The sequence below is a fragment of the Penaeus monodon genome, unplaced genomic scaffold, assembly GCF_015228065.2.
Source record: "Penaeus monodon isolate SGIC_2016 unplaced genomic scaffold, NSTDA_Pmon_1 PmonScaffold_11655, whole genome shotgun sequence".
NCBI lineage: Eukaryota > Metazoa > Arthropoda > Malacostraca > Decapoda > Penaeidae > Penaeus > Penaeus monodon.
The window spans coordinates 749-11311 of NW_023640442.1; the positions used below are offsets into that span (position 1 = coordinate 749).

The 10563-nt window shown below is 37.2% G+C and overlaps 3 pseudogenes; all 3 read left to right on the forward strand.

Moving 5' to 3' along the window:
- The first annotated feature begins 457 nt into the window (after positions 1-457).
- On the forward strand, positions 458-1390 carry LOC119568932 (annotated as a pseudogene).
- Positions 1391-3777: 2387 nt separating this feature from the next.
- Positions 3778-4697, forward strand: LOC119568933 (annotated as a pseudogene).
- Positions 4698-8137: 3440 nt separating this feature from the next.
- On the forward strand, positions 8138-9180 carry LOC119568935 (annotated as a pseudogene).
- Positions 9181-10563: the final 1383 nt, after the last annotated feature.

Consider the following 10563-nt stretch of genomic DNA (forward strand, 5'->3'; position numbering starts at 1 on the left):
ACACAAACACACATATTTACACATGCGTAAATATATGCAATATCATTACCATAATATTTTTGTGTATTACAATATGCATATTTATATACACCTGTTACAGACACATGTACATATTAATTTCGACAGCCATATATTTCTACCTATCTCCCTCATATCTACGGATATATATATACAAAACACGTATACATATATACTATAATAAAGTTATATTTATACCGGGTTACAAAAATGTAATGACTGGCAAACATTTTATTCTTTTATATTTTTTTTTAGCTGCATTGTCATCATCCTAAAGTCCTAGCCAAGTGGTTAAACCCAAAAAACTTTATTTACTTGAGGTTGTATACCAAGGAGAAAGGAAAGACCTTGTGAAGGCTAATCTGAGGCACGGAGGAGGAGCATCTGATGCTGGTATATATATGTGGCTTCGCATGGGGAGACGGTATCGTCTTCAATCATGAAGCTCTTGGTGAGTAGTGCTAGATTCCCTGTTTTGTGTTCTGTCGTGATTTGTTACATCAAAGCAACAATAACGATTTAATTCTTATGAATCTACTGTTTTTCTCAAAGGTTTTAGCACTGGTGGCCTCTGCGTCTGCTGCCCCTCAGGGGTACAACCTGGGTACGCCCTCTGGTCCTTCCTTTAACTCTGGCAGTTGTGGCAGTGGGCAAGTGCGGCATGTGGATGGAAGATGCGTTACGCCTCAGGTGAACAGCCGTGTGTTCCTGTACGATGTGCCAGCGAACGAAGGTGTTGTCAATCGACCAGACTACATTCCAGAGCCTAAATTAGAACGTAATATAATTTTCGTGAGACTGCCTGACGGTGCACAGGGACCAGAACCCATCGTCGTACCACCGCCACAACAGCAACACGTCGTGTATGTCCTGAACAAGCAGTCTGAACATGACCAACGAGTGATCGAGGTTCCAGCACCGCCACAATCCAACCCCGAAGTGTTCTTCGTGAACTACGCAGACGGAGAGAACCCGACTCTTCCCAGCGGAGTCGACCTTCAGACGGCGCTGAGTTCAGCTCCAGGGCGGCGGCCAAGTTGTTGGAGGCGGTGGTGTTGGAGGAGGAATCGGAGGTGGCATTGGAGGTGGTATTGGAGGTGGCATCGGTGGTTGGCATCGGTGGTGGCATCGGTGGTGGCATTGGAGGTGGCATGGAGGTGGTATGGAGGTGGCATCGGTGGTGGCATCGTGGGGCATCGGTGGTGGCATTGGAGGTGGCATTGGAGGTGGCATTGGAGAAGCTACTCACCTCCTTCTAACCTCTACAGCACACCTTAAAGAGTCCAAACTAGATACGATACTGCAATCGTGGATGAATGTGAAATATTAGTGTATTTATTTGTTTAAAACTGAAATAAAACCTGTAACAGCATTTCGTAAACTTTAAGCACCCTTAAAGTCCAAGGTAAACAAACAATCAAACAAAAACAACAACAACACATTTCCAACGAGGTTTAGGATATTGCATATTATGCACACTGTAGTCATATATAGATTATAAATCATAAAGAAATTTCGAGAAAAATAATTCATTTCGGAGAAAATATTGGTGTAAAATAATATTTCTATCTACAAATACATCTATGAACACACAATCAAACAACATACACACACACACACACACACACACACACCACACACACTTAGATACATACATACACATATACATAGACGTAAATATATATTCATGTACAAATAGACAGACAGGTAGATAGATAAAGAAGTAAAAAAAAGGAAAAAAAGAAAAAATGCGTAGTGTCAGCTATATAATAAAAATTGTAATGGCATTTTATAAACTGACTTATAAAGTAGTGCCCAGACTCCTTTACCTTTTTTGATTGCCTAAAAGATGTTTTGAAAGTAACAAAGCTAAGCTGTTATCATTTTCAGTGTTATGATAATAATAATGATTATAATGATCATTTTTGTAATCATTGTTGATAATATTGGTAATTAAAAAAAATAAAAGTACTGTTATTTGTATCTTAACATTATTATTGTTATTATTATTATATTCATTATTATCATTATTATTATAAATTATTATTATTATCATTATTACTGTCATTATCATCATTACCATTCATTACCTTACTGTTACCCTCATTGTCACCAGGCATTATTACTAGTATTACTTTCATCATTATTATCATTATCATCACATTTACTATCATCGAAGCCAGTTATCGTTAGTTATTAGTAGTATCATGTGACCATCCTTATTATTATCATCATCATCATTATTGCCATCGTCACCTTCATCATTATCACTATCATTATCGTATGCATCATAAGAATTATCCTTATCATTGTTATCACCATCGTTGTCATTATCCTTATGATTATTACCATTATTATTACAACTATCACTATTTATCATTGCTATCATTATTAATATACCTCTTTATCACCAAGATTATCATTGATTTAAGAATTAGTTTAAGAATAAGTATCCTTAACATTTTTCTTGCTTTTCCTAATATCATGGTCATCGTACTCTCTCTCTCTCACTCTCTCTCTCTCTCTCTCTCTCTCTCTCTCCTTCTTCTCTCTCACACACACACACACAAACACACATATATTTGTACATATACAGATACAAGCACACAGACACATATCTATCTCTTCTATGTATCAATTGAAAATATGTATATATATATATTCATATATGTATATACATATACAATATATATATATATATATATATATATATATATATATATATATATATATATATAAGTGTATGCATGCATATATATATAATATATATATATATATATATATATTATATTATATATATATATATATATAATACAATACACATGGTTGTATATCCATATACATACATACACACATTGTATAGGTGTGTATGTATATATGTATATAAATGTATATTCTTAATATACATATATATTCATGCACACACACACACACACACACACACACACACACACACACACACACACACACACACGCACGCACACACACGCACATATATATATATATATATATATATATATATATATATATATATACATATATACGTATATATCATATATATATAAATATATATATATAAATCCACTATATTGTATGTATCATATATTAATATATATTATATATATATATATAATATATATATATATATATATATATATACATACACACTGTATGTATCTAATCTATGTCTATCTATCTATCATCCATATAAAACAAATACATAAATTTATTATATATATATATAATAATATCAATATATATATATATAAATATATATATTATATATATATATATATATATAATATATATATATATATATATATATATCATATAAACCCGTATATATATATATATATATACATATATATATATATATATATATATATATATATATATATATATATATATATATATATATATGTATAAATACAAACACATATTTACGGCTGTATGTGTGCCAAAATGTATGTATCAAAAATAGTGTCAAATTCGCCACAATGTTTCAAGGCCGACGAAAGGTAACGGGCTAGCGGGAACGGACTAAATCTTCCTTCCAGTTGAAATGCCGCGTCATCATCACTGGCTTCTGGACAACGGGTTAATCGCAGAATTTCCTCTTTATTTACTCATCGGCTGTGATGTGCTCACCGGGAGAGAAAGGAAAGACCTTGTGAAGACTAATCTAAAGGGAGAAGGAGGGGCCTCAGACGCCGGTATATATACGTGGCGCCGCAGGAGGGCAAGGCATTTAACTCCAACATGAAGCTCTTGGTGAGTAGTGCCTAACTCACTGGTATTCGAAGTGTTCCGTGCCTTGGTATATGAGAGTAAAACAATGTGTTTTTTTGAGGGAATGATAACAGAGATTCATGAGATAAGATAAAAGATAATTACTTTTTCTCATAGGTCTTAGCACTGGTGGCTGCTGCGTCTGCTGCCCCTCAGGGGTACAACTTGGGCACGCCCTTGGCCCCTTTCCCTTTAACTCTGGCAGTTGTGGCAGTGGGCAAGTGCGGCATGTGGGATGGAAGATGCGTTACGCCTCAGGTGAACAGCCGTGTGTTCCGTATGATGTGCCAGCGAACGAAGGTGTTGTCAATCGGCCAGACTACATTCCAGAGCCTAAATTGGAACGTAATATAATTTTCGTGAGACTACCTGACGGTGCACAGGGACCAGAACCCATCGTCGTACCACCGCCACAACAGCAACACGTCGTGTATGTCCTGAACAAGCAGTCTGAACAGGACCAGCGAGTGATCGAGGTTCCAGCACCGCCACAATCCAATCCCGAAGTGTTCTTCGTGAACTACGCAGACGGAGAGAACCCGACTCTTCCCAGCGGAGTCGACCTCCAGACGGCGCTGAGTTCAGCTTCCCAGGGCGGCGGCCAAGTTGTTGGAGGTGGAGGAGTTGGAGGAGGAATTGGGGGTGGTATCGGAGGCGGTTTCGGCGGTGGTATCGGAGGCGGTTTTGGCGGAGGCAGTGGAGGCGGTTTCGGTGGAGGTATCGGAGGCGGTTTCGGAGGAGGCAGTGGAGGCGGTTTTGGTGGAGGCATCGGAGGCGGTTTCGGAGGAGGCAGTGGAGGCGGTTTCGGTGGTGGTATCGGAGGTGGTTTCGGTGGCGGCAGCGGAGGCGGCAGTTACTCCCCTCCATCTAACCTGTACAGCACACCATAAAGGCATCTAACTGCGAATTTCTCCTTAGAATTGTTAAAATAGTTCTATGATCCGAGTTAAATGTTACCTTTATTACAAATGTTCAATTTTATATCCATGTATATTTATATGTAAATGAGACAATAAAGAATTACAGTGACAATGGATGTTTGATGAATAAATGGCGGCGATAACAGACATACTAATCATATAAAAAAACGGTTTCGTGAAAATGAAGAACCACACAGAGCAAGGGATGTACCTGACGCGTTTCGATTCATATTCTGGGTCAGTGTTACCACTTTTGCAGAAGCCATTTCCCACAGATTAATGATCTCTTTCTCACAGAATCTCACAGATTTTCAGATAATATCCCATGAAAATTCTCTCAAAGTAAGAAAAGTATTTTTTCATGTTCCATAAAGAAATCTTTCAATACTTAACTCAAAAGAAAACAAGGATGCCTTTTTTTATATTTCAAAATCATTACGGAAACCAAATAATTACCAGTATTTCTGGTAAAAAAAAAATCTTGATTTAGCTTATTAAGAACAATAACCTTTCTGAGCATATCTCCTGAAGACTCGAAATCTCCACATGTGTAATTGTAAATGTTTTCTCAGGTTGCCTGAAACAGCATCAATCTGAGAAAAGAACTTTTCTAATGGTTCACTCATTTATCAAATCACTTAGCACCAACAGATTTAATAGAATCCTTTGTCTGAACTGTGGCAATGTTTGATTTGAGCTTCATCTAAAGAGCAAGTAGCTGCATTGGTGATGAACTCACAAAATTCATTGCTTCATTAGGCAAAACATGGTCTAAAATTCTAGGATTTGGCAGGTTTTCGTCAGAACATTTTGACAAAACGCTTTGGTTTAATTACACTATGCCTTAGACACTGCAATAATATTCTGATATCCTACGAGACTAAAACATGGACATTTAAACATATGATTAATCATTCCATGTTATTACCTAAACTCTATATCTTTTGGTTGAAATTAACAATTGATTTCTGGCAAACTTCGTACAATTCCAAACTCTTATGAATCCTCATGAAAATTCCCACTTACTAAGAGCTCCCTTACAAACTCTCCTAAGTCAAGCCATTTGTCTTACTGCTTTGTTGGGAATCCCCACAATCTGGCAGCACTGATTCTGATGAAGACTTAATTGAAGTACGTCAAATGAATCTTGCGATCATAATATTATATCCATTCTCATTGATACTCTTTTCTACATATAGTGATTAATTCAGTTCACCCACAAATCATCCGCAAATACTATTTTAAGAAAAAAGGAACGGAATCCACCCCGACACCGTAAAAATATCTCAAAGACGTCGCCTCAAACTGCTTCTGGATAGCTCTTCCCATCCACACCTTCTGGTTAACGCTCTTTTCGGACCAATAAGGCATGCTCCATATCCAAGGTTACCACAGCATTGTAAAAGTTAAAACTGCCTGTTTCGACTCTTGTATCCGAACTACATGCTAATATGTGTTTCATAGACAAGGGTCGAAATTTGAGGTTCACACACTGGCAACGGTAGTAGAAGAGAAAGTTATGGACAATTCACGTTGTGAATGAAGCTTCGAAACTTTCCGCGTGTAAAAACACCAAGGATCATACTATTTGGGTTTCGAGACAGAATTCGAAACATGTATGATTTAGACCTTTCTTCTTGCAGGTATATTTCCAAGAAATCAACATAGAAAACTGTTCACGGAAGATTAAATATAATTGTCTGGTATCAATACGTATCGTGCTGCTAATATACAAATATCAAACAGAGTGGATTTCGGAAATGATTTGGTTATTAATAAGTCAAGGTACAAGTTGCTGCAAGTAAGACAAGGGGTTTCATGTTCATCCTCTGCCTTTTTCAACATTTGTATGGCCAGACACATAAAATTTTTTGGCATACATACACGCACACTCATACTCGTTACTCACACTCACAATAAACACAACAAAACAACACACATACACACATATTCTCTCTCACACAGAGCCGTGGTTTACATATGAAAGTATACGCCAAGCGTACGCGGAAACATGCACACATACATAAACACATGCATACATATGTATAGCACACAACACACACACACACACACAAACACACACACACACACACCACACACACACACAACACACACACACACACCACACGCATGCACACATATAACATATACATTAATACATATATATGTATATAAATTTATATATATATATATATATATAATATATACAGACATACATATGTAATATATAATATATATATATATATATAATATATATATATAAATATATATGTATACAGACATACATATGTATTATAGAAATGATATATATATATATATATATAGAGATATATATATATAGAGGTATATATATATATATATATATATATATATATAATATATATTATATATATACATGCAGTACACACACACACACACACACACACACACACACACACACACACACACACACACACACACACACACACACACACACACACACACACACACACACACACACACACACACACACACACACCACACAACACACACACGCGCACACACGCACACACCACACGCATACACCACACACACCATATATATACATATATATGTATATATATATATATATATATATAATATAATTATATATATATATATATATATGTGTGTGTGTGTGTGTGTGTGTGTGTGTGTGTGTGTGTGTGTGTGTGTGTGTGTGTGAGTGTGAGTGTGAGTGTGTGTGTGTGTGTGTGTGTGTGTGTGTATACATTTATGAATTTACATATATGTATATTATATATTTATGTGTATATATACATATATGAATTTATATATATATATATATATAATATATATATATATGTATATATATATATATATATATATATATATATTTATATATATATATATATATATATACTGTTGATATTAACATTCATATAAGTACACATACATAAAGGTATATATATAATATACGTGTAAATATGTGTACATGAATCGTATTCATGCTGACAATTGTAGAAAGGTATGAATGAGAATGAATATCTCCATAATACAAGAAATGTGTTTGATTATATCTTCGTCAGAAACACACGATATAATCGAAACCGGTCAAATACATCTCTTGTATTGTGAGATATTCATTCTCATTTATACCTTTTCTACAAATATGCTCAATATAAACAAACATATACATATGTCTTTATACATATACATAAAACTTATCATCATTATTCGATATTACGCATTCACTCACTCATGTATGTGTATACATTTATGAAAGTGTGCGTTTTCTCTATGTGCAACTGTAAAATATACGTGTGTATGGAGATACACTCGCTAAATAAATGTGTTTATGATTTATCCACGAACAGGTACATCTGAATTTGAAACATGCCTATCATGCTTATGTAAAAATATATCAAAAAATGTCTTTCCATCTGAACTGCATTGTCATCATCTCAGACTACTGGACAACGGATTACTCCAAGAATTACAAACCAAGGGTGAAAGGAAAGACCTTGTGAAGGCCAATCTAAAGTGTGTAGGAGGAGCATCATGTTGACGTATATATATATGACGCTACAGAAGACGAAGCATTAACTTTCATCATGCAGCTCTTGGTGAGTAGAGTCGGATATTTCGAGAGCGAGTATGCTAACTGTAATATAATGGATTTCTAGGACTGAAGAATATAACTTTCTTATAGGTTTTTGCCACTGGTGGCTGCTGCGTCTGCTGCCCTCAGGGGTACAACCTGGGCACCCCCTCTGGTCCATCTTTAACTCTGGCAGTTGTGGCAGTGGGCAAGTGCGGCACGTGGATGGAAGATGCGTTACGCCTCAGGTGAACAGCCGTGTGTTCCTGTACGATGTGCCAGCAAATGAAGGTGTTGTCAATCGGCCAAGCTACATTCCAGAACCTAAATTGGAACGCAATATCATTTTCGTGAGACTTCCTGACGGTGCACAGGGACCAGAACCCATCGTCGTACCACCGCCACAACAGCAAACACGTCGTGTATGTCCTGAACAAGCAGTCTGAACAGGACCAGCGAGTGATCGAGGTTCCAGCACCGCCACAATCGAAGCCCGAAGTGTTCTTCGTGAACTACGCAGACGGAGAGAACCCGACTCTTCCCAGCGGAGTCGACCTCCAGACGGCGTTGAGCGCAGCTTCCCAGGGCGGCGGCCAAGTTGTTGGAGGTGGAGGAGTTGGAGGAGGAATTGGGGGTGGTATCGGAGGCGGTTTCGGCGGTGGTATCGGAGGCGGTTTTGGCGGAGGCATCGGAGGCGGTATCGGTGGTGGTATCGGAGGCGGTTTCGGTGGTGGTATCGGAGGCGGTTTCGGTGGTGGTATCGGCGGAAGCAGTGGAGGCAGTTTCGGCGGTGTATCGGAGGCGGCAGTTACTCCCCTCCTTCTAACCTTACAGCACACCATAAAAGTGACATCCTTTTGTTCGGTTGTATAGTTTACGGAGTAGTTTGGTTTCACGAATTTTATCTACTATGTATGTTATTCATATTGTATTTCGTTTAATTTTTTAAAGTATTTATTAAGACGAAAAAATAAAGTTGTTGTGACAATGGCTTGTTGGATGATGTGTGGTATTAGAAATAGATAAGCAAACGATATAATCAAAACATAATAGGACCCAATGCACGTGTGACATATAAAGCATAGCATGTGAATCTCTCTCTGAAACGTAGCAAAAGGACACTCAAGCTAATCCCATTTTGCATGATTGCGAATGTTTCCTGAATGGTCACAAACATATTAATAGTTATATCTGAAAATGATAATAGTGATAACTATCATTGTTCATAATAAATATTAGCGGTTGAAAGTACTACAAAGGAACAAAATAATCTATACGTATACATACATAAAACACACATGGTAAACGACACATACAAACAGCTAAACATATATACTACTGAATGATAATTTCAAGTGTAACGAAAAAAAAAGTGAAAAAGAATGTATAAAAAAATGCATAACCCAGCAGGTGTTCCTATCAAAAACTCTCTTTACAATTCATATTATTCTGTACATATCTATAAAGTCGCATGATACTGAGCCATCATTTCCCGTTACTTTCATATATAAACATGTGGAAACTAATTTGGTGTACTCACTGAATTCTAAATGAACGTAGAGGTGACATAGGGGCTGAGCACTGGATTTTTGCTAGTGCAAGGTCTTAGTTTCGTGTCTTGCCCTTTCCCCTTCGCTTCAGGTGTGAGTGGGTACTAATATGCTAAATCAGCATGCCGGGGTCAAAGGTTAGGAAATGACCACCCTACCAACATCATCCCGCGGGTTAGCTTGCATGTTCCTCCCCGGACATGTTCCTCTACGTCCATTTCTTGACTTTGAACTTAATTTGAATTATTTAATACTTCAGATTTTTTATCTCCTTGCTCACCGGTTCCCTTTGATTATCTGGAATGCTATAATTTAAATGAGAAAATGAATAGATATAATGGTAATAGATTCTTTGGATATCATACAGAAAGACTGAAAATACTGTACTGATACTGTAGTAGATGAAATGCAGCTACCACTTGAACTGGTCTATATCTCCTTGCCGTGGGTACTGAGTTCTCACTGGTATGGCTGGGTGCTGAAGGTGAAGTGGAGATCAACGGGGGAGTCAGTAAGGACTAGGCAGTCATGTGTTGGTGTTGCCTGTCGTGGTCTGCTGGAATATCGGGGAATACTGCCTCGGTTCGGATTCTGTGGCTGTGTAAGCGAATTTGGGGAAAGAGGGAAGTCCGGCCATGAAGCCGAGAAGTGTCCATGTCAGCCAGTCAGCTCTCAGTGAGTCAAGAAGTGTGTATAAGATCGAGGA